This window comes from Triticum aestivum, chromosome 7D, assembly GCF_018294505.1.
Source record: "Triticum aestivum cultivar Chinese Spring chromosome 7D, IWGSC CS RefSeq v2.1, whole genome shotgun sequence".
Classification (NCBI taxonomy): Eukaryota; Viridiplantae; Streptophyta; class Magnoliopsida; order Poales; family Poaceae; genus Triticum; species Triticum aestivum.
This window is the reverse complement of record NC_057814.1, coordinates 462,665,841-462,691,249: the sequence shown is the minus strand read 5'-3', so window position 1 is coordinate 462,691,249 and position 25,409 is coordinate 462,665,841. Positions and strand designations below refer to the sequence as shown.

Below are 25,409 nucleotides of genomic sequence, written 5' to 3'. Positions count from 1 at the left end.
ATCTCTTAATGATAGAATGAAACCTGACCCTGCTTTTGCTACTTCACCTATCTGTGTTACTGATAAGGATTATGAATTCTCTGTTGATCCTGACATAATTACTTTGGTTGAATCTGATCCTTTTCATGGCTATGAATCTGAAACTGTTGTTTTACATCTTACTAAATTAAATGATATAGCCACCCTGTTCACTAATGATGAGAGATCTCGCTATCTTTATATCCTTAAAATATTTCTGTTCTCATTAAAGGGCGATGCTAAGATATGGTTTAATTCTCTTGATCCTGGTTGTGTGCGTAGTCCCCAGGATATGATTTACTACTTCTCTGCTAAATATTTCCCTGCTCATAAGAAACAAGCTGCTTTGAGGGAAATATATAATTTTGTGCAAATTGAAGAAGCGCCTCTCCCACAAGCTTGGGGGAGGCTTCTCAAGTTACTTAATGCTTTGCATGATCATCCTCTTCAGAAAAGTGAAATACTCGATATCTTTTATAATGGACTAACCGATGCTTCCAGAGATTACCTGGATAGTTGTGTTGGTTCTGTTTTCAAGGAAAGAATACCGGATGAAGCTGAAATTCTATTGAATAATATGTTGACAAATGAAAATAATTGGACACTTCCTGAGCCAATTCCTAAACCAACTCCGAAGAAGAGGGGTGTTCTATTTCTCAGTCCTGAAGATATGCAAGAGGCAAGGAAATCTATGAAAGAAAAAGGTATAAAAGCTGAAGATGTTAAGAATTTACCTCCTATTGAAGAAATACATGGTCTTAATTTAGAGCCTATTGAAGAAACATATGATCTTAATCCATTACCCATTGAAGAAACTCATGGTCTTGATAACCCGACACAGGTAGTAAAGGTAACTTCTCTCTATAGATTTGATGAAGGTGATATTCCTCACTATAAGTCTGCTAGACAATGCTTAGAAGAGTTTGATAATTTTATTGTCAAACAAGAAAACTTCAATGCTTATTTTGGTAGAAAATTGAAATACAATTCTGATACGCTTGAACACTTGAGTAATTACATTGCTAATGTTAAAGGTGAACTTAAACTCATTAGTAAACATGCTTCTATGGTTACCACTCAAGTAGAACAAGTACTTAAGGCTCAAAATGATTTGCTCAATGAAATGAATAGTAAGAAAAATGATTATGTTGTTAGAGTGGCTACTAGAACTGTTAAGATGACTCAGGAACCTTTGTATCCTGAAGGCCACCCTAGGAGAATTGAGCAAGATTCTCAGAGAAATAATATTGATGCACCTAGTCCTTCTAAAAGGAAGAAAAAGAAAAATGATAGGACTTTGCATGCTTCTAGTGAACCTATTGCTGAAACACTTGAGAATCCAAATGATATCTCTATTTCTGATGCTGAAACACAATCTGGTAATGAACATGAACCCAATGAAAATGTTAATGATGATGTTCATGATGATGCTCAACCTAGTAATGATAATGATGTAGAAATTGAACCTGCTGTTGATCTTGATAACCCACAATCAAAGAATCAATGTTATGATAAGAGAGACTTTGTTGCTAGGAAACATGGTAAAGAAAGGGAACCATGGGTTCAAAAACCTATGCCTTTTCCTCCCAACCCATCCAAGAAAAAGGATGATGAGGATTTTGAGCGCTTTGCAGAAATGATTAGACCTATCTTTTTGCGTATGCGATTAACTGATATGCTCAAAATGAATCCTTATGCTAAGTATATGAAAGATATTGTTACTAATAAAAGAAAGATACCGAAACCTGAGATTTCCACCATGCTTGCTAATTATACTTTTAAGGGTGGAATACCTAAGAAACTTGGAGATCCAGGAGTACCCACTATACCATGCTCCATTAAAAGAAACTATGTTAAAACTGCTTTATGTGATCTTGGAGCCGGTGTTAGTGTTATGCCTCTCTCTTTATATCGTAGACTTGATTTGAATAAGTTGACACCTACTGAAATATCTTTGCAAATGGCTGATAAATCAACTGCTATACCTGTCGGTATTTGTGAGGATGTGCCTGTTGTGGTTGCAAACATTACTATTTTAACGGACTTTGTTATTCTTGATATTCCCGAGGACGATAGTATGTCTATTATTCTTGGAATACCTTTTTTGAATACTGCAGGGGCTGTTATTGATTGCAACAAAGGCAATGTCACTTTTCATGTTAATGGTAATGAGCATACGGTACACTTTCCGAGGAAACAACCTCAAGTTCATAGTATAAATTCTATTGGAAAAGGTCCATCAATTATTTTTGGAGGTTTTGAATTTCCTCTTCCTATTGTCAAGAAGAAATATGATATTCTTATTATTGGGGATGCGCATATCCCCGTTGAGGTAACATAGTGTTATTCGAAATTTCTCCGGTTTCATGTTATTTGGAATGAGTTTGTTAACAAGACTTGATCAACCTTGTTAGTGGATTCCTTTTGATGAGCATGAGATGGATGAAACTAGAAGGCACAACCTTCTGTACCCTCTTTCTACTTTCTGTTATTTAGTTGAAATAAAGTAAAAATAGTATTTTTCTGTCTGTTTTCTGATTTATCCGTGCAATATAAAAATACCCCGAAAATAAAAGTTCTCCAAATGCCCTGAAAATGGAATATGATTTTTTTCTGGAATATTTGAGAATATCTGGCACTGAGAACACAGCAGGAGGGGCAAGCTGCTGGCCACGAGGGTGGAGGGCGCGCCCACCTACCTCGTGGGCCCACGGTAGCTCCCCTCCACTTATTCCTGCACCCACACACTTCTTCTTCCTCCCACAAACACCAATATCCAGCTCAAGCACGAGTTCTAGCTCATTTTGCTGCGATTTTCGATCTCCTTGCGCAAAGCACCTCTCACAAAACTGCTTGGGGGGTTGTTCCTTGGTATGTGACTCCTCCATTGGTCCAATTAGTTTTTGTTCTAGTGCTTTATTCATTGCAAATTTGTGCTGCCTAGGTGACCATGTTCTTGAGCTTGCATGTCAAATTTATGTGGTTCCAAGTAGTTCTAATGCATGATATAGTCTCTAGGCACTTGTAGGAGTAGTTGCTATCAACTTTGTTGAGTTTGTTTTACTTTTGTTTGAAGTTACTAAAAAATTTAGAAATTTTCCAGAGAAAGAAATATGCTTAGGAAAATGTTCCAAGGTGGTTCTTCAAGGAAGCAAGGACCCAGGCTTGAAATGCGTGATGCTGACGATGAGCCACCAAGGGACACTCCAGTGCGGCCTTGTGAATGGCCTTCAGAAAACTTTATAGATCGAGCGGGAATCAAGGAAGAATTTAACGCATATTTGCGTAACGCTGATCTTGTGAGCTTTGAGGCAGACATATGCCGCCAGTACCACTATCTCACTAGTTCCTTTGTGAGGAGGTTTGAATTTTCATCTTCACGTAATTCTCCAACTGTCCTGTTTGATCTTTATGAAAAATCTTATACTATGGACTTAGAGGATTTTACTACTGCTTGCAAACTTCCACAATGGGGTAGTGCTAGTGAACCTTGCAAATCTGAATTTAGAAATTTTCTTGCTAGTATAACTGTGGGGGAATCTAGAGATATAACACAAGCTACCATAGGGAGCATTCATTTTCCTGCTATACATTATTTTGATCTCTTCATAGGTAGGTGCATAAATGGTAAAGACGAAGCATGTTACATGTGTGTCCCTGATCTCAGTATTCTTAGGAGTGCTGTGTTAGGAGACAAAACTTATAACTTGGGAGCCATTGTTGCACGTAGGTTGCATCATAATAGATTTAATGGAGATTTCTTTGGAGGAATTTATGCAACCCGCTTAGCTGATTTTCTTGGTGTGGACATTCGTGAGGATGATATTGAGGTGCCTCCTACTTATTTAGACTATAATGCTATGGTCCACCACCAGTTTATCGAGAGGAATGAATCACCTCTCCGGTATCGCTTAATCTTTGACAAACGTCGTGCTGTCCGTATTATTCTCCCTGCTCCTGCCTTCTTTGATTATCAGGCAAAAGGAAGATATGTTATTACCATAGAGGAGGCAGATGAGTACGAGAGGAGGGCGGAGGCAGCTCGCCGCCACGCTGCAGCTCAGGAGGCAATAACTGCCGCAGCTCCGTACGACCCCAGCTACAACTATGGATATCCGCCAGGCCATCCGTGGAAATAAACCAACTTAGGCCAAAAGCCTAAGCTTGGGGGAGTACGTATTTCCCACCGACATTACATTTATGTTTACACACACTCATTGCTAGATGTCGGTGCTCATACTCTTTCACTGTAATATCCATGCTAGTTTATTTTCTTTTTCTCGCTTTCTTCTTGTGTGTTTAATAAACCTTAAGAAAAAAAAAATAGTGTAGCTTTTAGCTAGTTTACTTTTCTTGCTGTAGTAGTAATAATTAAAAAGAAAAACCCAAAAAGATTTCCCGTTCTTCTTTTGCTTGTTGGAGCTTTCCCGTGTAAATAGTTTTATTTCTTTTCTTTGGGAGTCGATAGGAGAAGACCATAATTAAATTGTTGAAGTGGCTCTTATATGCATTATTGTTGATTTAACCAAGATCCCATATTGTCTTGTCTTCTCCTGTTTATTGAATGCTCGCAGATTCCAGCTTAGTCTAATGCACGTGCACTCTTATTATTTTTACATCGTTCGGTCGTGCAAGTGAAAGGCAATTATGACGATATATGATGGACTGACTGAGATGAGAGAAGCTGGTATGAACTCGACCTCTCTTGTTTTGTAAATATGATGAGTTCATCGTTCCTGATTCAACCTATTATGAATAAACATGTTTGCAATGACAATTAGAGATCATAGTTGCTTATGCCATGCTTGATTAGCTATGAGTTATAATGGTTTACCTTGCGTACCAACATGCTATTAAAATGGTTGTGATGTGGTATAGTGGGGTGGTATCCTCCTTTGAATGATATAAGTGACTCGACTTGGCACAAGTTCACGCATGTAGTTGAAACAAATCAACATAGCCTTCAGGATATTTATGTTCATGGTGAATTATATCCTACTCATGCTCGTACTCAATGTTTATTAATTTTAATGCATGTTCTTGACTGTTGTCACTCTCTAGTTGGTCGCTTCCCAGTCTTTTGCTAGCCTTCACTTGTACTAAGCGGGAATACTGCTTGTGCATCCAATTCCTTAAACCCCAAAGTTATTCCATATGAGTCCACTATACCTTCCTATATGTGGTATCTACCTGTCGTTCCAAGTAAATTTGTATGTGCCAAACTCTAAACCTTCAAATAAACATTATGTTTTATATGCTCGAATAGCTCATGTATCAACTAGGGTTGCCCTTATCTTCCATGCTAGGTGGGTTATTCTCAAGAGGAGTGGACTCCGCTCCTCATTCACGAGAAAATGGCTGGTCTCCGGGATGCCCAGTCCCATGCTTTATGCAAACCAAATCAAAATAATTGCAAACAAAACTCCCCTTGGGACTGTTGCCAGTTGGAGACACTCGTTGTTTCGAGCAAGTCATGGATTGATGCTTGTTGGTGGAGGGGGAGTATAAACTTTACCATTCTGTTTGGGAACCGCCTATAATGTGTGTAGCATGGAAGATATCGCCATCTCTTGGTTGTTATGTTGACAATGAAAGTATGCCGCTCAAAATATTATTTATCTCTATTTCAAAACCGAGCTCTGGCACCTCTACAAATCCCTGCTTCCCTCTGCGAAGGGCCTATCTATTTACTTTTATATTGGGTATGACTATGATTGGATCTCTTTTACCATGAATTACAATGTCTAGTCAGTCCTTGATCTTAAAGGTGCTCTGCATTTATGTTTTGCGGTCTCACAAAGGGCTAGAGAGATACCATCTTGTTATATTATATCATGATTGTTTTGAGAAAGTGTTGTCATCCGAGATTATTATTATCGCTCGCTAGTTGATTATGCCATTGATATGAGTAGACATGAGACCTAAGAGTTATTGTGAATGTGGTTAATCATAATCTTTGCTGAAAACTTGAATGCTGGCTTTACATATTTGCAACAACAAGAGCAAACAAAGTTTGTAAAAGTTTTTATTTATCACTTTTAGTTTATCAACTGAATTGCTTGAGGACAAGCAAAGGTTTAAGCTTGGGGGAGTTGATACGTCTCCGTTGTATCTACTTTTCCAAACACTTTTGCCCTTGTTTTGGACTCTAACTTGCATGATTTGAATGGAACTAACCCGGACTGACGCTGTTTTCAGCAGACTTTCCATGGTGTTATTTATGTACAAAAACAAAAGTTCTCGGAATGACCTGAAACTCCACGGAACGTCTATTTGGAAATAATAAAAAATCCTTGCAAAAGATGAAGACCAGGGGGCCCACACCCTAGCCATGAGGGTGGGGGCGCGCCTGCCCCCCTAGGGCGCGCCCCCTACCTCGTGGGCCCCCTGGAGCTCCTCCGACCTCAACTCCAACTCTATATATTTGCTTCCGGGGAGAAAAAAATCAAAGAGAAGGATTCATCGCGTTTTACGATACGGAGCTTCCGCCAAGCCCTAAAACCTCTCGGGAGGGATGATCTAGAGTCCGTTCGGGGCTCCGGAGAGGGGGATTCGTCGCCATCGTCATCATCAACCATCCTCCATCACCAATTTCATGATGCTCACCGCCGTGCGTGAGTAATTCCATCGTAGGCTTGCTGGACGGTGATGGGTTGGATGAGATTTATCAACAACCATATGGCTCCTCCTGGTTGCCAATAACTTTTACAAAACATGATCATCTCATACAACAATTTATATATCATCACGTCTTGACCATATCACATCACAGCAAGCCCTGCAAAAAGAAGTTAGACGTCCTCTACTTTGTTGTTGCAAGTTTTACGTGGCTGCTACGGGCTTCTAGCAAGAACCATTCTTACCTACGCATCAAAACCACAATGATTTTTCATCAAGTGTGTTGTTTTAACCTTCAACAAGGACCGGGCGTAGTCAAACTCGATTCAACTAAAGTTTGAGAAACAGACACCCACTAGCCACCTATGTGCGAAGCACGGTGGTAGAACCAGTCTCATGAACGTGGTCATTTAATGTCGGTCTGGGCCGCTTCATCCAACAATACCGCCGAATCAGAGTATGACATGCTGGTAAGCAGTATGACTATTATCGCCCACAACTCTTTGTGTTCTACTCGTGCATATAACATCTACGCATAGACCTGGCTCGGATGCCACTGTTGGGGCATGCAGTAATTTAAAAAAAATCCTATGCACATGCAAGATCCATCTAGGTGATGCATAGCAACAAGAGGGGAGAGTGTTGTCTATGTACCCTCGTAGACCAAAAGCGGAAGCGTTATGACAACGCGGTTGATGTAGTCGTTCGTCTTCACGATCCGACCGATCCTAGCACCGAAGGTACGGCACCTCCGCGATCCGCACACGTTCAGCTCGGTGACGTCCCACGAACTCTAGATCCAGCTGAGGTCGAGGGAGAGTTTCGTCACCACGATGGCGTGATGACGGTGATGATGAAGCTACCGGTGCAGGGCTTCGCCTAAGCACTGCAAAGATATGACCGAGGTGGAAATCTGTGGAGGGGGGCACCGCACACGGCTAAACAATCAAAATTGTGTGTTCTAGGGTGCCCCTGTCCCCGTATATAAAGGAGCAAGGGGAGGGGGCGGCGGCCTCATAGGGTGCGCCCCAAGGGGGGAATCCTACTCCTACTAGGAGTAGGTTTCCCCTTTCCTAGTCCAACTAGGAGGGGAAGGAAAGAGGGGGAGGGGAGAAGGAAAGAGGGGGCCGGCCCCCCAAGCCCGAAACCAATTTGGTTTGGGCCAAGGGGAGCGTGCCCCACAGCTCCCTTGCTGCCCTCTATTTCCACTAAGGCCCATGAAGGCCCATTGACCCCCCCCCCCCGGGGGGGGGGTCGGTAACCCCCGGTACTCCGGTATTTATCCGGTGACCCCCAAAACTTTCCGGTGTCCGAATATAACCTTCCAATATATCAATCTTTATGTCTCGACTATTTAGAGACTCCTCGTCATGTCCGTGATCACATCTGGGACTCCGAACTACCTTCGGTACATCAAAACACATAAACTCATAATACCGATCGTCATCGAAGGTTAAGCGTGCGGACCCTACGGGTTCGAGAACTATGTAGACATGACCGAGACTCATCTCCGGTCAATAACCAATAGCTAAACCTGGATGCTCATATTGGTTCCTACATATTCTACAAAGATCTTTATCGGTCAAACCGCATAACAACATACGTTGTTCCCTTTGTCATCGGTATGTTACTTGCCCGAGATTCGATCGTCGGTATCATCATACCTAGTTCAATCTCGTTACCGGCAAGTCTCTTTACTCGTTCCGCAGTGCATCATCCCACAACTAACTCATTAGTAACATTTCTTGCAAGGCTTATAGTGATGTGCATTACCGAGAGGGCCCAGAGATACCTCTCCGACAATCGGAGTGACAAATCCTAATCTCGATCTATCCCAACTCAACAAACACCATCGGAGGCACCTGTAGAGCATCTTTATAATCACCCAGTTACGTTGTGACGTTTGATAGCACACTAAGTGTTCCTCCAGTATTCAGGAGTTGCATAATCTCATAGTCATAGGAACATGTAGAAGTCATGAAGAAAGCAATAGCAATAAACTGAATGATCATAGTGCTAAGCTAACGGATGGGTCTTGTCCATCACATCATTCTCTAATGATGTGATCCCGTTCATCAAATGACAACACATGTCTATGGCTAGGAAACTTAACCATCTTTGATTAATGAGCTAGTCTAGTAGAGGCATACTAGGGACACTCTGTTTGTCTATGTATTCACACAGGTACTAAGTTTTAGGTTAATACAATTCTAGCATGAATAATAAACATTTATCATGATATAAGGAAATATAAATAACAACTTTATTATTTCCTCTAGGGCATATTTCCTTCAGGTATGGTTTTCCGCAACGAAGGTCGATGAAGATCTCGGTGAAGGCGGCGGCGTCTGCGTGCTCCACCTTGAGCTGCACCTCCAACACGAGCTGTTCCGCCTCCATGGCGAGGCGGAATTGCTCCCTCACTTCCTCCATCGAGAGGTGGGGGATGCGTCTTATCCACGTCGAAGGTGGTGTCCGCATGTCCAACTCGGAGGCGATGGGGTCAACCGCCGGGGACTGCCTCCTCTGAGTGTGGGGCTTCCCCCTCCTCATCCTAGCTAAGATTGAAGGAAGGTTGGCCGACTACATCTAGGCTCCACGACGCACACCTTAGACGCAATCTAGACATGGTGCTCAGGTGTCAATTGTTTGTGCCATGTAACCTTTCGGCGTAGCATGGCGGATGGCGAGCTTGGACGCGGACGGGACAGGGATGCGAAAACGATGTGAACTAGAGGGAAAAAGTGAAAAATGTGAGGGCAGTGGTTTGGCTTGTCGTCCGGTTTAAATTTCCAGTGCTTGACCCTGGCATGAAGCCATGAGTGCAGGCATAACATTGGTGAGCTCCATGGCGTATTTGATGAGTTTTCTCATGGGTCCTAGTGGTTTGTTAGATGTGACGAACGCGCCCGAACAACCCTAAATTTGCCCCGCACATGAATTGCACATGGAGGGTGCCGGGCAGCCCCAACATTTTGGTTAGGCATGGGGAAGCGAGAATCCGGTTGAAGATGCTATTACTAGATCCCTTGGCCAATGTGTAGACAAAAAACGGAGTGAACAATGCAAAGCAAGCTACCACCATGACGACAAAACTAGTACAGATGAATGTATACCCTGTTAGCAGATAAGGCTGTTTAAACTGTACATGTAATTTCAACAAATGTCTTCCTTCCCTATCCTAGCGCATCAGATGTCGTAGAGATCAAGCTGAACGTACGCATCATGTATACTAACTACTATAGAACGTTTAAGTAGTTGTCACCGTGTATTTTCTATTTGCCGACGATGTGCTCAACCAAAATGCACAATCCAAAAGAAAAATATTTGACGAACTCGCAGTTGTCACCGTGCCCTCGCAATTTCATCTGAATCAATGGTGAGTGGTGCATTCCTAATAGCAACGAGACTTGATAACCCTAGCAGCTTCCAGCAACAAACTCGAGATCTACAGGGGGGATTGGGCTTCCCAACTCGACACCATACGAGTGGATAATCCTAGCTATCAATGAGAATCTTTTGTTGAGCACATAGCACTTCTTCATTTCTCTGAAACATGTAAAATATTTTGTCAGAGATTTATGCTACCATGGCAGGTTACAAAAATAGTAAACCACTGATCATGCCCTTTGGTGATCCATTAACATGATGGACAATTGTTCAACTAATGCGGATCATTTACACAACTACTCCCTCCATGCTTGAAAAGAACGCACAAACATTTTGCAGGAATCGAACGGTGCAAAATGTTCCCAAGTTTATAGGAAAAACAATAAATTTGGTAAAATTTTGCACCATTTGACTTTAGACAAAATGCATATGCCCTCTTTTTAAGCACGAAGGGAGTACTACATAACTAGGGAGTACTCAAGCTTGACAGACTCAATAGATCATGGCGTCAGGGGATGTTGTTCAAACAAACGAGCTACACTCTAGACATCAACAGTTTACAGGTTGGCTCATCATAAGATGTTGCTATCATGTGATTTAAGTTTTAAAGTATGATCAACAATAATCCAAAGAGATACTCTTGTCAGACATTTGTTGGACACAAAGTTTAAAGTGTTAAACATGAATGATCGACAATAAACTTTTAAAATGAGAACATTTTGTTAATTCTCAACAAAAAGTGTATACTTTTTGTATGATCAACAATAGTCCAAAGTTTAAAGTGTGGACACAGGAGTATATTGCATTCTCAATCATACTTTTTCTTCTCATTTTGACTACAGAACTGTGTCCAAAAGACCAATGTTGCTACATTGTCAACATATCACATTTATATAGTTCTTGCTATGAGATTTAAAACATCAGTCTTTCACCTTGCCATGAAAACATATAGTTAAAGCTACTGCTGGAATACCATAGAGCTACAGGTGCACTACCGAAATCCAAAGCACATGATAACTACGAAATACAAAATGCTTCACTAAGATCCAAAACGTACCATGTTCTGGAGGCAGCAGCCAATTGTGAACTCACCATACAAATCTCCCAATCTCGTGAGATAACAATAAGGAGCATCTGCTTTCAAGCTAACTTCTGGATATGCCCTTAACTTCTCCATGATATTTTCAGATATTGCATGAACCTTATCCATACTCTGAATTTTTATGGGAATTTTACAGATAATACCCATTGAGCATGGGATCTATTCACAATAATCTGCAAATTATTGAAGGACTATAGCACATTACGTAGGCTCCATGGTACTAAATCTTGTTCAAGAACAAAAAATACATATAAAAATGCATTCAAGAAATCTTCTTCACAGCACTACCCTTGAAAGATAGACTGATCGATTCCTTTCTAGGATGCTATGAATAACAATAAACTAAAAGACACCCCAACCAATATTTCTCTCATCTTTCAAACTTCCTAGCGAAGTTTACAGGATTTCCCAAAGATTTATATGCTTTACATTATCCCAACTAATCTGAGGCTAGAAGTCTCCATTTTAGACAAAACCTAATAGTCAAATTTATCTATGAAAATGAGCAAGCTCTACCGATGAAAATACATAATTGAGTATAGTTGATCATATAAAGTGTGCTTGAAGTTGGCACATTATCCTACTTTCACATTCTCTAGATATTGTGAATGTTGTTCATGGTGTATCTTGTAACCGTTGCATTTGTTTTTAACACCAAGCAATGGACTCTTGCATATAGATATGTTCTAGGTTCAAACGCATAGGACATACATCTAAATGTGCAAAGTCGTTCAAGGTTTCATCATTAACCCATGTACCAAATATTACCATGTAGAGAAAAAGGCCAGCATATCTTGATGAGTGGTATCATACCATCCAATAGAGTATACATTACATATGGCACCATGAAATTATAGAGCATAATTAGTGCAATTTAGGTAATATCCAGTTATGAAAGGCATGGCGATACCTGACCAACTAATAGTGAGTCGGGTACTAAAACAGGAAACCTCTCCAAATTTATCAATAATGTAGATGTTAGCCTTATCTCAATCACCAAACCCTCTATTGACCCGGCCTACAATGAAAATTTCACTTAGGGAAGTCTGCAACAAGTTTATCCTACCAAAACAACATATATTTTGGTACAGAGGGAGTAGAACAAAAAAATCCTTATCCATGAAAATGACAAATATAATAAAATGTTAGCAAACATTTATTATTTTTATCAACATACATGAAAGGTAGAAACTAGCAAATATAAGTGTGGAGAAAGATGACATACATGAAAAGGCAACTTTATGGACTCTCCAACTGAGAATGGCCTTGAAAGCTGCAAGTAGAATCCACTCAATACATTGCCCAGGACAATGTAGTAGCAAAGGCAGTTGCAATACCTAAGTAACAGTAGAGAGCCATTTATTTGCTAGGAGGGACCTAAAGTAACATCACATATTGAGTAGGTGTATGGCATTTAGAGTATTACCTCTAATACCACTAACAGCTAATAACGACTCAAATGGTACCCCACATGCCCATGCAACTCTAAGAAGGCCAATAGCAATCAATCCCAATGAAGAAACCTTGTCAAAAGCCCCCAACCAATGCTTGTAAACCTTTAGACCTTCAGAATGCATAAATGCGCTGGATAGAAAGTTCTTTTTCATAACTTGAAGGAACCACACAGCTGCGACAATTGTTACGCATTTCGAAACTTGTGACAAATGCGCACCAGCACCAAGATCAGAAATCATAGTAGCAGTCCTGTGAAAGAGAATTAGTAGAGTTTTATCATCAGCATAGAATCATAGGCTGCTCACATTAATCTAGTTGAACATCTACCTCAAGGAATAGCCCCTTTCTGATAACTCAGCCATAATGGACCACATGATATATTTTCTTCCTGGACCATCTAAACTCTAGACTTCCAAATTTAGTCCAAATTAAGCACATGTGGAAACTAGCTTAAGATAGCCATGTTTGACATCGATCATATGATAACATGCGGTTTAAAATGATGATACTCTACTTTTGAAATAAAGCTAAAAGTTGAATTCCTAAGAGAATAGGGGGAGGCAAACAAGTAGATGACCCCAAAGTTGAATACTAGTTTCTACATGACCAAGCAATATGAATTTTGTTCCCAACTTCCCGTAGTAAATAGTTAATACAGCGAAAGAGTAATAAAAATCAAGATGCATATGTGCTGCTACTAAGTATGGTTAGCATCGAAAGCTGCCAAAACGCTGAAAATAGCAATCACATATATTGCGCCGCCATATGGTGAGCATGAGCTTTTAAATAAAAAAAGAACCACGTATGTGATAGGCATTGTTTATCACTGGTTCACTTGTACATAATCATTGTTTATCACTGAAGGAAGATTTGATTGAGCATCTCTAGGCAGTTAAAAGGGACAACTAGTACATATGTGCTAGTTGTCCCTTAAGTTCTACTTTAATTTGAAAATTTTGTTGGATTGTAATATTTAAATTCAATAAACTACGACCTATATGCGGTTATTTTGAGCTTGCGGGCTTTAAAGAATGTGCTTTGTATAGCCGGCTCCCGCATCAGTGTCTGTGGACTAGTCCCATCGATTTGGGGGCGGATACGGTATCCGATTTGGGGGGTCGGCGTTGGAGATGCCTAAGCTCACTCTTAGAAATGGGCTCCACCAATAACACTCCAAAAAATTCAAGAAATAAAACCCTCCAAAGCCCCGAGCCAGCACAACCCTCCTAGGACGGAATTCGATAGCAATCCAACTACACCCCCCATGCTCTCTCTCGTAGCCGTGACTCCACCCCACCTACCACACCTCACCGTTGATCTACTCGCGACGGCGAACCTCCCCGCTCCACACCACACCCCCCATGCCGCGAGTCACCAAATCCACTTGCTCGCCACCCCGACCGGGTTCAACGGTGTCGTACACGCTCTCCCCTTCGTGTACCGGGCTTTCCCGGAGATGTAGCGTCCGCTCGGGTCGGTGTCGCCGGAGATGCTGCGGGCGACAAGGGCGCGAAGGTGGACGGAGCGAGCCATGCAGATCCGCGATGACGCAGCCTCCTATCTTCTCTGTTGTAACACCCCGGATGTAACTTTCCATATTTGTAACTCCAACTCTTGCCATTTTCGGCTATGTGTTATGATATTCCCTCCGTGGTTGGGTTTTTGTCTTTTGTTTTGCATTTTGTTCATGTCATGCATCTCATATCATGTCATCATGCGCATCTCATTTGCATACGTGTTCGTCTCATGCATCCGAGCATTTTCCCCGTTGTCCGTTTTGCAATCCGGCACTCCCACATGCACCGGCGCCCCCCCCCCCTCTTGTTTCTTTTCATGAGGGGGTGTTAAACATTCTCGGAATGGACCGATGTTTGCCAAGTGGCCTTGGTATACCACTGGTAGACCACCTGTCAAGTTTCGTTCCATTTGGAGGTCGTTTGACGCTCTAACGGTTAACCGGGTAACCGCAAAGGTCTGGTGTGTGTTGCAGAAAAAAAAACCTCCTAACAGCCCAATAACCCATCTAAGTCACCTCCATGCTCTCGGTCGTTCAATCACGATCGTGTGGACGAAAACTACACTCCATTTGGAGTCTCCTAGCTCCCTATGCCTATATAAACACCTCCCCCTCTGAAATTTGCGTCCAAATCGCAGATAAACCCTAGCCCGGCTCCTCCGCGCCGCCGGACGTGTCCGCCCGGCGCCGGACACAACCGCCGCCACCTCACCCCGGCCAATCCGCCGCCGCCATGTCAGCGCCGCCACCACCCGCGTCCAACCGTGCCGTGACACGTGTCCCGCCGCCACCATCCACCGCTCGCGGCCCGGAGAGCCCGAGTCGGGCCCTCCCGGCCCGTCCGCGTCCGCCGCCCGTGCCCTCCCGCGCCCCGCGCCGCCTCCTCCCGCGCCCTGCGCCGCCTCCTCCCGCGACCTCCCGCCGCTGAGCGCGCGCCCGCCGGTCGCCGCCGTCCTCGGCACCCCGCCGACGCCCGCGCGCACCCGCTACCCCGCCGGCGCCTTCCTCCTCCGGCCGGCCTCCTCCGTCCCCGTCCGCCCGACGCCTCCTCTGGCCTCCTCCTTTCCATCTCCGGCGAGGAATCCCGGCCGCCTCGGCTTCCATGCGGACCCCGATCCAGATCTAGAGGTTGACTTTTCCCCCCTCATTTTCTGCGAAGTCCCGAAGTTTTCACCATATGTTGCTCTATTCATCACCTCATAACTCTTTGTATACTGCTCCATTTTGTGTGCATGATATATCGAAATGTTCGTCACGAGATGCTATTCATTTTATTCCATTGTGCCATGCTTTTTTGAGTTCATCGTGATGCCCAAATCTCTGGTGCAAGAGTGCTATATGATGTTTACTGCTGTTATTTATCAGAACTTGGTGATTTGTTATTTTTGTTGCAATTGATGTGTGCATCTTATGGGCATGAGCTCTACAGGTGTTTTGATATATGCCATGCCATCTTTACAGGAGTGTATGCCATGTATTTTTATGATCTATGTGGTGACTAGCACAAGCATGCAAACTAGGCTTCGTGATGTTTCTGTTTTCAGGGACAGGATTTTGCCGTCTGTGACTGCTGTTATTTTGTTGCCATGTATCCATGTGTCTATAGAGAGATCCATGCTTATTTTGAGTATGTTCAGTAAGGATGTTTTGTAGATATAGTTGTGCTCTATCCATCTATGCCCCTGTTTGCAATTATGGAGTGCCCTAGCATGTCTTAATCTTGCTCTACTTTTGCTATAAAATAATTCTGGCAGAATGTTAACATGTTATTCAATTTTGCCAAGGTTGTTGTAGTTGATCCATACATGCTATGTATTTACTCTTGCCATGGTTAGCTTTATGAACATGCCATCTTGCTGTAGGTATGCTTGTTTTGTCATGAATTGCTTTGTGATGAGTGAATCAAGCTCACAAAGATGCCTTCATAATTCTGTTAATGCCACGTTCTGTTTTCTGCTAAGTCTGAAACCTGTTAACGAAACTTGCTATGTTCACATGGGTGCCATTATATCTTATGTGCCTTTTTGGCTCATGATCAGTACGGGACTTTTGTTCTATGCATTTAGTAGATTCATGCCATGCCTTGTTTTGCTATGATAAGTTCCTGTAGCATGTTGATTGCTTGCGCTGAACATTGCTACCTGATGCTGTTTATGCCATGTCCAGTAATTTCACCAAGTCTGTGAACCTGATATCTTTTGCACTTTTGCCATGCTTGTTTGAAGCTATTATTGTGTGATCTAGCCGTAGCTCAGTGTTCATCTTTTGTGAAGAATTTCCTGTAGATTACTTTCATATGCTTTGTTGCTATGTTGGAGTGCTGTAGCATAGTTACTTGATGTATTCTAAATGCTATCATGCTGTTAATTGCATAATCGTGTCATTCTTGTTTTGCTTGCCATTTGCAAACCGTGCATCCATTTCCGGTGATCTTTATATTGGTTTCGACCGAAATCATCTCATCTTTCCAGTAGCATACTTGGTTTGCCAAGTTACTGCCTTGTTCATCCTTTTTCTCCCGGAGCACGCATATGCATCACATATCTTGTCTCGCATATCATGCATGTTTTACATCATGTTGCTTGTGCACTTCCCGTGATTGATTGTGGTTCCATTGCTTGTGTTCTTGCTGTGGGTAGATCCGGGAGACGAGTTCGTGAACGAGGAACCTGTTGAGTATGCTTACGAGGATCAAGCTTTCGACAACTCTGAGAACCTTGCAGGCAAGATGACCATACCCTCGAAATCACTTCTATCTTTGCTTTGCTAGTTGTTCGTTCTATTGCCATGCTGCGCTACCTACCACTTGCTATATCATGCCTCCCATATTGTCATGTCAAGCCTCTAACCATCCTTTCCTAGCAAACCGTTGTTTGGCTAAGTTACCGCTTTTGCTCAGCCCTTCTTATAGCGTTGCTAGTTGCACGTGAAGTTGAAGTGGGTTCCATGTTGGAACATGGATATTTTGGAATATCACAATACCTCTTATTTAATTAATGCATCTATATATTTGGTAAAGGGTGGAAGGCTCGGCCTTATGCCTGGTGTTTTGTTCCACTCTTGCCGCCCTAGTTTCCGTCATACCGGTATTATGTTCCTTGAGTTTGCGTTCCTTACGCGGTTGGGTGATTTATGGGACCCCCTTGACAGTTCGCCTTGAATAAAACTCCTCCAACAAGGCCCAACCTTGGTTTTACATTTGCCTACCTAAGCCTTTTTCCCTTGGGTTTTCGCGAGCCCGAGGGTCATCTTTATTTAAACCCCCGGACCAGTGCTCCTTCGAGTGCTGGCCCAAACTGGGCGATGTCCGGCGCCCCCTGGGCAACCAGGGTCTATGCCAACCCGACGTCTTGCCCATCCGGTGTGCCCTGAGAACGAGATATGTGCAGCTCCTATCGGGATTTGTCAGCACATTCGGGTGGTTTTGCTGGTCTTGTTTTACCATTGTCGAAATGTCTTGTAAACCGGGATTACGAGACTGATCGGGTCTTCCCGGGAGAAGGTTTATCCTTCGTTGACCGTGAGAGCTTATAATGGGCTAAGTTGGGACACCCCTACAGGGTATTATCTTTCGAAAGCCGTGCCCGCGGTTATGTGGCAGATGGGAATTTGTTAATGTCCGATTGTAGAGAACTTGTCACTTGACTTAATTAAAATACATCAACCGTGTGTGTAGCCGTGATGGTCTCTTCTCGCCGGAGTCCGGGAAGTGAACACGGTTTGAGTTATACATGAACGTAAGTAGTTTCAGGATCACTTCTTGATCATTTCTAACTTCGCGACCGTTGCGTTGCTTCTCTTCTCGCTCTCATTTGCGTATGTTAGCCACCATATATGCTTAGTGCCTGCTGCAGCTCCACCTCATTACACCATCCTTTCCTATAAGCTCAAATAGTCTTGATCTCGCGGGTGTGAGATTGCTGAGTCCTCGTGACTCACAGATTCTACCAAAACAGTTGTAGGTGCCGACGATACCAGTGCAGATGACGCAACCGAACTCAAGTGGGAGTTCGACGAGGAACGTGGTCGTTACTATGTTTCTTTTCCGGATGATCAGTAGTGGAGCCCAGTTGGGACGATCGGGGATCTAGCATTTGGGGTTATCTTATTTTTTCATTTGGATTTGACCGTAGTCGGTCTATGTGTGGATTTTGGATGATGTATGAATTAATTTATGTATTGTGTGAAGTGGCGATTGTAAGCCAACTCTCGTTATCCCATTCTTGTTCATTACATGGGATTGTGTGAAGATGACCCTTCTTGCGACAAAACCACAATGCGGTTATGCCTCTAAGTCGTGCCTCGATACATGGGAGATATAGCCGCATCATGGGTGTTACATCTGTGTGCGGGAGTGGAAGATGCTGCATCAGAAGGCAGAGGCGGAGCCAGATCCGGAGATGAAGGTGTGGGCGTCGTGGGGGATCGAGACATACGACCACACCGCGGATCAGGAGCTTCTCAACCTAGCGAGGCAGATCTACTTCGAGGGCACCAGAGAGGAGAAGAGAAGGATGCCGCATCCGACCGCCCCTCCGAAGGATTTCATCAATTGGGCGCGGATGGAGGCCAGGAGCGTGGATCCACAAAGGCGGGCGAGATGGGAATGCATCGAGGGGAAGCTGCCATCGGATACAGAGTAGGTCGACCCCTGGCCGTATCTCTCCCCTGCTCCAGCCACGGACTGAAGCCTGGAGCAATTTGCAACAGTGACATGCTTGGACCCGAGTGTCACGAGTGGGGAAAGCAATTTTGGCTGGATATGGCGATTACAGGTTATCAGGATAAGAATTGAGGGCTGAGGAAGGCACAGAGCATGGATTGTGAGCCTATTGCATACTCTGCTTACCACTCCAGTCATGAATGCGCGAGGAATGCCCTCAATTTCAGACCAGGAGACAGACGAGATGTTGATCATGGAACTCGTCAGGAGACTGCAGCGGAGTTGAGGCTGCCCAGGAGGGGCTCGAAATTGATTCAGAAGCTAGTAACTCGCATTCTGGTTCATGCAGAAGAGGGAGAACTCCCTCTGATTGCGCCAAACCAATCCACCCAGCCGTTGGAGGTGATAGCGTGGGCGCTGGCAGCAAGAACCTCAAGAATCAGAAGCAGGAGAGTACACTGGGAGGCGCTCTATCGTGCCCATCGACAGGAGAGCCTGGACCTGATGGAGAGCTTGATGATTTCAAGCAAAGGGGCAGAGTGAATGATTCTGAAGAAACTGAAGCTATGCTGGTGATGGAGCTCACTGGAGGGTTCAGAGTGATTCAGAGAGGGAGGAGCACCAAAAGTGCTCGTAAAATTTTGGGGAAAAAGCTACCAGATCATCAAGCTGCTTTCCAGCTAGCCATGGTGACGAAGCAGAGACCAGGTACAGTCAGCTCTGGAGCAATATAAAAAGCGGGGAGAGGGGGAAGAACTTAGGGTTTCCTCTTCCTCCTCTTTTCCACCCACCCACCTCCGCCGCCGTCCCGTCCTCCCCAAACCCAGCTACCACCATCACAGATCCATCCATGGCTGATGGAGGGAGAGGCCGTGGCCGTGGAAGAAGCAAGGGATGAAGGGGAGATAACTCCAGCAACTGGCAACTGGAACAGATGCATACAGGAATGAGTGCCGGCGGGGGACAGCCACCGTTCTTCGGCTTTGTCTTCCAAGGGCCACCCCCGCCATGGTCTTTCCCTAGTCAATTCCCCGGCCAGTTCCCGCAACAGCCTTGGGGGGCATGTAGCAGCAATGGTATGGCCCCCCACAGCAGCAGCTACAAGGGCAAGTGGGGGGCAATCGTCAGATCCAGGTGATAGTCAGGGAGGGGGCTCGCAGCAGAGCAAAAACCAGGGAAAAATCAGTAGAAAAAGAAGCAAGACATGGCTCAGAAGCAGTAGGCCAACCCAGGTTTGATGTCTTACACAAGTGTCACTTGCTTTAACTGTGGAGATCCTCGGCATCACAAGGACAAGTGCACCAAGCCAAAAGGGTGCTTCATCTATAAAATGATCAGTCACAAGGTAGAAGATTGTCCCACCAGAAGAAGACCTCACTCAGCTGCCAAGTATGTGGGTGGAGTTGCACAAGGCTTGGGATTCTATCACTTGGACATGTCAGATGTTAATGCCCAGCATCAGGGCTGGCTCAAAAATGTTGGAATAGTCTTTGTGGAGCAAGGAGAGGTCACAAAAAGGAACTACCTAAAGAGTTTGCAAGCATTTACAAAACAAACTGGCCATGGGCTATCAACAAGCTGGATGAATGGACCTTTTTGGTCAAATATTCCCAGAAATTGATGTGGACCAGGTGGTTGGTTATCCTTGTTTTGGGCTGACCAAGGAGAACACAATAGTCAAAGTAGAAGTCTGGTTAGGAGATGTTACAGCAGAGGACGAGCTCCAAGAAGTCTGGCTGAAACTCAGAAAACTTAACTCAAAGTGGTGTGATTGGACTGTCCTTGATCAAATCACATCAACCTTTGGGGTTCTGCTGGATGTAGACTGGCAACACAACTTTCAGAGTTTCTATGAAACTATAAGAGTCAAGATATCATGCAAGGACCATAGAAGAATCCCACAAGAGAGAGTGTTTGGGATCCAAGGGAAGCTGTACAGGATTCAAGTTGAGGTGGAACCCCCCCCCCAAGGCAGATGTAGAAGTGGTGGTGCAAGAGCCTCCAAAAACCAACAACATTGTCTCTATGGACACTGACAAAGGGAGTGATGGAACATCTGGTAGTGCAGGTCTGCACAAAAACACCAAGGCTGGATCAGACAGTGGCTCCAATGCAGATAGTGGGAAAGGAGAACCTAAAAACTCTACCCTTAACCAGCTATCAGTGGCCCCTGAACCACCCACCCCCACCTCCCTCTTGAAGGCTCAAGCACCAGAAACTCTGCAGTAGGCCAGGAAAAGTGCTCTGAACTATTTCATGGACAGCAACAATGACAATATATATGGCTTTAGTCTGCTGAGAGAAATGAAGGAATGGAATAATGATGACATTGACACTGAGGATGAATGGGATGAATTGCAAGAGGAGATGCAGATCAAGGAGTCCCTGGGTCAGATTGAAGCTGTGCAATCCAAGCAGTATGAGGTGGATTACCCACCCCTCCAGAGCAAAGAGACTAAGAAGACTGGGAAATGGGGTCCTACTCAAGCTCCTAGGGCCAGTGCCAGGAATGCTGGAGATACTAGAACCATCCTACAAAAGCTCAACAACTCAAAGAATCTCAGGATGCAGCAACAAAAAAGGAGCAAGGTAAAAACTCCACTCCCTTTTCCCTCTTCAACAATCCCTACTTTATTACAGTAGCTTCCAAAATAGGAATTGATGTAGACCCTAAAGAGGTGAGCATTGTTAGTTTACCTATTACCAGCAATTTGAATCCTGACAGGAATGTTGATCCTGACTCAGGATTCACCACCCCCCAAATGTAGTCTGGATGGTGGGGTGGAACATAATAGTAGCCTTGATTCTGATAAACTGTGGAACTTAGTTTGCAACCACAAACGGGGCAAGCACCCCAGGACTAAGGGTTTATCATGAATGCCATATTTTGGAATGTTAGGGGCATCACTGCTCCGGGGAGAAAAACCCTTATTGTAGACACTATTAGGAAATTAGAAGCTTCTATCCTGGGGTTTCAGGAAACCAAGAAAGAAGACTTCTCTGATTCCTACCTCAAATCTTTAGTAGGTAGCAGGAACTTCTCTTGGCACCATCTCTCATCAAAAGGCTCTACTGGAGGCATTCTGATGGGGGTGGATGCAGACATTTTTGAGATCATTTCCTGGTCTCACCATGATTTTTTAGTTAGTTGTGTCCTTAAGCTAAAAAGTAATGATGTAACTTTTAGAATCATCACTGTCTATGGGTCACCTTATGAAGAAGGGAAGGAAGCCTTTATCTCTGAGCTTCACTCCATGTTCATAGAGTGCCCATACCCCACTCTGGTTGGGGTGACTTTAATTTGGTTAGGTATGCTAGAGAGAAAAGCAATGGGGTGGTCAACCACAGATGGTGTGACAACTTCAATGCTTGGATAGAAATCTGGAGTTTGCTGGAAATTAAATTGTCTAGCAGAAAATACACCTGGGGTAATAACCAGGTTGACCTGATTATGTCAACAATAGATAGACTTTTCTACGACACTGAACTTGAAAAAATCTTTCCATTAGCCTCCTGTAATGCTCTACCTAGATGTGTCAGTGACCACGCCCCCATTATTTGGGAATCAGCGGTGGAGTAGACACCCAAGAGTAGTAGTTATAAGATGGAGAAATGGTGGTTACTTAGAGAAGATTTCTCCAATCTAGTTACTAAGATTTGGAATGAGCCTACCTCTAGGGCCAATCCTATGGACAATTGGCAAGAAAAAATGAGAAAGCTTAGAAGAGTGACCAAAGGGTGGAGCTCCAATGAGGAGGCCCAACTTAGGAGATATAAGAAAATCCTTCTAGAGGAATATGACAAACTATATATCAAGTCTGAAACCATAGTGCTTTCTGACACTGAGTTTTCAGGACTCAAATTTACTCATAGTGAACTCCAAAAAATTTGGCTTCAAGAGGAGGTCAAAGCAAAACAGAGATCTAGAGATAGGGACATTAAGGAGGGGGACAGGAATACTGAATATTTTCATGCGGTGGCAAACCAAAGGAGGAGGAAAACTACTACCCACTCCTTGGATGGCCCACAGGGGCAGTCACTGATACAAAAGAAATGTTGGGCATTGCCTGTAGTTTCTATAAAGACCTGTTCAAGAAAGAAGAGAGGAGAGGATACCAGTTGAATCCATCCTTATTATCTGATGGGGATAAAGTTAATATTGCTGAAAATGAAACCTAGAAGCCCCTTTCTCGGAGGAAGAAATGAAAAGGGCTGTCTTTGAATCATACACTGATGGTGCCCCCGGCCCAGATGGTATTCCCTTCTTCTTTTACCAGCATTTCTGGGAGCTGGTCAAAAAAGACCTGATAGCCATGTTTGAAGTTTTCCATCAAGGGGAACTGGCTTTCCATAGGCTCAATTTTGCTATGTTGACTCTGATCCCAAAAGAGGCTGATGCTTCCAGCACGAAGAAATTTAGGGCCATTAGTTTGCTTAACTGCAGCTTTAAGATCTTCACTAAGGTCCTCAGTAATAGACTAGCTATGATACTGCAAAGGCTCATAGCCAGCAACCAATCTGCCTTCTTAAAAGGCAGATATATCTTGGAAAGTGTGGTCACAGCCCATGAAGTGCTACACTCCATCCACTCTAGCAAGAGACAGGGCTTAGTCCTTAAGTTAGATTATGAGAAGGCTTTTGATAAAGTGGATTTAGAATCCCTTGAAGAACTACTTAGGAAAAGAGGCTTTGGGAAAAAATGGATCCATTGGATCCTGCAAATCACTAGAGGAGGCTCAGTGAGTGTCAGGTTGAACAACACTGAGAGTGATTTCTTCCTTACTGGTAAAGGGTTGAGGCAAGGGGACCCTATTTCCCCCCTTCTATTCAACCTGGTAGTTGATATACTTACTAGGATGTTGACGAAAGCAGCAGATCATGAGTTGATAGAGGGGCTATGCACTGAGATCTGTCCAGGAGGAATTATATGCCTTCAATATGCTGATGACACCATGTTGTTTTTAGATAAAAACCTGGAACATACTAGGAATCTTATGATGGTTCTCTCTTGTTTTGAGAAGATCTCTGGCATGAGAATCCACTATAGTGAAAGTGAGCTCATCCCCATTAACATGGATGAGAATGAGGTAGGGGAGTTCCTAGACACACTAGAGTGTGCAAAAGGTTCCTTCCCAATTAAGTACCTTGGGATACCACTTCACTATGATAAACTTAGAAAAGAAGACATCCAACCACTTATTGATAAGATCATGAAAAGGATTGCTGGATGGAGAGGGAAACTTCTCTCTTATAAAGGAAGGGTTGTCCTCATCTAGGCATGTCTAGCCAGCATACCTGTATACCTGCTTTCTTTCTTTAAATTCCCTAAATGGGCCATAGATCTTATTAATACTCAAAAGGCAAACTTTCTGTGGAATGATTCTGAAGGACACAGAAAATTGGATTTGGCTAACTGGAAAATGGTCTGTATGAAAAAAGAATTTGGGGGGCTTGGCATCCCAAATCTCCAAGAGGTTAACCTTTGCCTATTAGGATCTTGGGTTAAAAGATACTATGAGGGGGAAGGGAAACCCTGGAGGATGATGATAGATCAGAAATATATGAGAGGCAAAACTAATGTCTTTGCCCCTAACACCTCCACCAGTATCTCTAGGTTTTGGAAAGGGGTAAAATCCATCATCCAAGCTTTGAAGTTTGTTTATAGATGGAAAATAGGAGTAGGAGGTAAAATCAGGTTTTGGGAGGACACTTGGTTTGGCACCTCCCCCCTAGCAGTTCAATTCCGGCATATTTACATGATTTGCAATGAGCAAAATAAAAGTGTCAAAGAGATCTGGGACGGTGAAACCTTGAAACTAACTTTTAGGAGGAATTTTGACAATAAAATGATGGAACAATGGTATCAGCTGGTGGAGATTGCTAGAGAGATCAACTTCAATAGTGATCCTGATGCTTTTATACAACTTGAAAACAAAGGGGTGTACTCTTCTAGCTCTTTGTACCATGTGATTAACTTTAGAGGTGTGCAACCTCTGTTCCTACCAGCTGTTTGAAAACTTGCAGTGCCACCTAAGATTCATGTCTTCCTTTGGTTGTTTTCTCAAAACAAGCTTATGACTAGAGACAATCTGAGGAAAAGACACATAATCAAACCGCTAGAATGTGTTTTCTGTACTGAGCATGAGACAAATCACCACTTATTTTTTGACTGTGTTGTAGCCAGGAATATTTGGTCTTTTGTCAGTCTTTTCTTCCAAAAGGATCTGGGCACAAACTTTGAGTCTGTGGCTCGCTTTTGGATCTCTAATAAAAAGAATTTGGCTTTGAATGTAGTTAGCTCTGCTATCCTATGGTGTTTATGAAAATATAGGAACTCTATGATTTTTAATAACACCATTTGGACATCTATTACTCAGGTGTGGAGACTGGTTCACAGAATGCTCAAATTCTGGGTGATTATGACCCCGGAAGCAAGCAAACCCCAGGTGGAAGCGTTCTTGAGAGCGCTGGCGAAACTGCTCCAACAACCCTTGATGATCTCGTGTGGCTGAAAACAAAGAACACAAGGTTTAATATTGGCGCAAGCTGAGACAACCTTAAAATGTCTGAAGACGGAGGCTTCCATTCCCCTTCCAAGAAGAGAGATACTGGCGACAAAACCATCAGTCAAACAAGCGAGCAGCACA

General features: G+C 43.5%; 1 pseudogene; it reads right to left on the bottom strand.

Moving 5' to 3' along the window:
- Positions 1 to 10,030: 10,030 nt before the first annotated feature.
- Positions 10,031 to 14,116, bottom strand: LOC123171170 (mechanosensitive ion channel protein 1, mitochondrial-like; annotated as a pseudogene).
- Between the last annotated feature and the right edge of the window lie 11,293 nt (positions 14,117 to 25,409).